Genomic DNA, 3689 nt, shown 5'->3' with positions numbered 1-3689 from the left:
TATGTGTGTGTGTTGGTGTGTGTATGTGTAGTGTATGTGTAGTGTATGTGTAGTGTATGTGTTTGTGTTGGTGTGTGTATGTGTTTGTGTTGGTGTGTGTATGTGTAGTGTATGTGTTTGTGTGTGTGTGTGTTGGTGTGTGTATGTGTAGTGTATGTGTGTGTGTATGTGTTTGTGTTGGTGTGTGTATGTGTAGTGTATGTGTGTGTGTATGTGTAGTGTATGTGTGTGTGTTGGTGTGTGTATGTGTGGTGTATGTGTGTGTATGTGTAGTGTATGTGTGTGTGTTGGTGTGTGTTGGTGTGTATATGTGTTTGTGTGTGTGTGTGTGTGTATGTGTGTGTATGTGTTTGTGTATGCATGTGCGCGTGTGCATGCATACTTCAAAGATAGACGGAGAGAAGGAGAGAGATACTTCCGGCGCCGACAGAGATGGCCGCCTCGCTTCGCGTTCCTAGGAAACTATGCAGTTTTTTGTTTTTTTACGTGTTATTTCTTACACTAGTACCCCAGGTCATCTTAGGTTTCTTTACATACAGCCGAGAAGAACTACTGAATATAAGATCAGCGTCAACTCACCATCAGTACGACCAAGAATATGTTTTTCGCGATGCGGATCCTGTGTTCTGCCTTACAACCAGTGTAACCGAGTGGATCACATGCAGCGACCAAAAAAAAAAAAAACGACTCAGAAAAAGAGGGAAACGAAGCGGTCTTCTGGTCAGACTCCGGAGACGGGCACATCGTGCACCACTCCCTAGCATTCTTCTTGCCAATGTCCAGTCTCTTGACAACAAGGTTGATGAAATCCGAGCAAGGGTAGCATTCCAGAGGGACATCAGAGACTGTAACGTTCTTTGCTTCACGGAAACATGGCTAACTGGAGAGACGCAATCCGGCGGTGCAGCCAGCGGGTTTCTCCACGCATCGCGCCGACAGAAACAAACATCTTTCTGGTAAGAAGACGGGCGGGGGTGTATGTCTTATGGCCAACGTGACATGGTGTGATGAAAGAAACATACAGGAACTCAAATCCTTCTGTTCACCTGATTTAGAATTCCTCACAATCAAATGTAGACCGCATTATCTACCAAGAGAATTCTCTTCGATTATAATCACAGCCGTATATATCCCCCAAGCAGACACATCGATGGCTCTGAACGAACTTTATTTAACTCTCTGCAAACTGGAAACGATTTATCCGGAGGCTGCATTCATTGTAGCTGGGGATTTTAACAAGGCTAATCTGAAAACAAGACTCCCTAAATTTTATCAGCATATCGATTGCGCAACCAGGGGTGGAAAGACCCTGGATCATTGTTACTCTAACTTCCGCGACGCATATAAGGCCCTGCCCCGCCCCCCTTTTGGAAAAGCTGACCACGACTCCATTTTGTTGATCCCTGCCTACAGACAGAAACTAAAACACGAAGCTCCCACGCTGAGGTCTGTCCAACGCTGGTCCGACCAAGCTGACTCCACACTCCAAGACTGCTTCCATCACGTGGACTGGGAGATGTTTCGTATTGCGTCAGACAACAACATTGACGAATACGCTGATTCGGTGTGCGAGTTCATTAGAACGTGCGTTGAAGATGTCGTTCCCATAGCAACGATTAAAACATTCCCTAACCAGAAACCGTGGATTGATGGCAGCATTCGTGTGAAACTGAAGGCACGAACCACTGCATTTAATCAGGGCAAGGTGTCTGGTAACATGACTGAATACAAACAGTGCAGCTATTCCCTCCGCAAGGCTATCAAACAAGCTAAGCGCCAGTACAGAGACAAAGTAGAATCTCAATTCAACGGCTCAGACACAAGAGGTATGTGGCAGGGTCTACAGTCAATCACGGACTACAGGAAGAAACCCAGCCCAGTCACGGACCAGGATGTCTTGCTCCCAGGCAGACTAAATAACTTTTTTGCCCGCTTTGAGGACAATACAGTGCCACTGACACGGCCTGCAACGGAAACATGCGGTCTCTCCTTCACTGCAGCCGAAGTGAGTAAGACATTTAAACGTGTTAACCCTCGCAAGGCTGCAGGCCCAGACGGCATCCCCAGCCGCGCCCTCAGAGCATGCGCAGACCAGCTGGCCGGTGTGTTTACGGACATATTCAATCAATCCCTATACCAGTCTGCTGTTCCCACATGCTTCAAGAGGGCCACCATTGTTCCTGTTCCCAAGAAAGCTAAGGTAACTGAGCTAAACGACTACCGCCCGTAGCACTCACATCCGTCATCATGAAGTGCTTTGAGAGACTAGTCAAGGACCATATCACCTCCACCCTACCTGACACCCTTGACCCACTCCAATTTGCTTACCACCCAAATAGGTCCACAGACGATGCGATCTCAACCACACTGCACACTGCCCTAACCCATCTGGACAAGAGGAATACCTATGTGAGAATGCTGTTCATCGACTACAGCTCGGCATTCAACACCATAGTACCCTCCAAGCTCGTCATCAAGCTCGAGACCCTGGGTCTCGACCCCGCCCTGTGCAACTGGGTACTGGACTTCCTGACGGGCCGCCCCCAGGTGGTGAGGGTAGGCAACAACATCTCCTCCCCGCTGATCCTCAACACTGGGGCCCCACAAGGGTGCGTTCTGAGCCCTCTCCTGTACTCCCTGTTCACCCACGACTGCGTGGCCATGCACGCCTCCAACTCAATCATCAAGTTTGCGGACGACACAACAGTGGTAGGCTTGATTACCAACAACGACGAGACGGCCTACAGGGAGGAGGTGAGGGCCCTCGGAGTGTGGTGTCAGGAAAATAACCTCACACTCAACGTCAACAAAACTAAGGAGATGATTGTGGACTTCAGGAAACAGCAGAGGGAACACCCCCCCATCCACATCGATGGAACAGTAGTGGAGAGGGTAGCAAGTTTTAAGTTCCTCGGCATACACATTACAGACAAACTGAATTGGTCCACTCACACAGACAGCATCGTGAGGAAGGCGCAGCAGCGCCTCTTCAACCTCAGGAGGCTGAAGAAATTCGGCTTGTCACCAAAAGCACTCACAAACTTCTACAGATGCACAATCGAGAGCATCCTGGCGGGCTGTATCACCGCCTGGTATGGCAACTGCACCGCCCTCAACCGTAAGGCTCTCCAGAGGGTAGTGAGGTCTGCACAACGCATCACCGGGGGCAAACTACCTGCCCTCCAGGACACCTACACCACCCGATGCTACAGGAAGGCCATAAAGATCATCAAGGACATCAACCACCCGAGCCACTGCCTGTTCACCCCGCTGCCATCCAGAAGGCGAGGTCAGTACAGGTGCATCAAAGCTGGGACCGAGAGACTGAAAAACAGCTTCTATCTCAAGGCCATCAGACTGTTAAACAGCCACCACTAACATTGAGTGGCTACTGCCAACACACTGTCAATGACACTGACTCTACTCCAGCCACTTTAATCATGGGAATTGATGGGAAATGATGTAAATATATCACTAGCCACTTTAAACAATGCTACCTTATATAATGTTACTTACCCTACATTGTTCATCTCATATGCATACGTTGATACTGTACTCTATATCATCGACTGCATCCTTATGTAATACATGTATCACTAGCCACTTTAACTATGCCACTTGGTTTACATACTTATCTCATATGTATATACTGTACTCGATATCATCTACTGTATCTTGCCTATGCTGCT

Source organism: Oncorhynchus tshawytscha, unplaced genomic scaffold (genome assembly GCF_018296145.1).
Source record: "Oncorhynchus tshawytscha isolate Ot180627B unplaced genomic scaffold, Otsh_v2.0 Un_contig_4380_pilon_pilon, whole genome shotgun sequence".
Lineage (NCBI taxonomy): Eukaryota > Metazoa > Chordata > Actinopteri > Salmoniformes > Salmonidae > Oncorhynchus > Oncorhynchus tshawytscha.
This window is presented reverse-complemented; position numbering follows the sequence as displayed.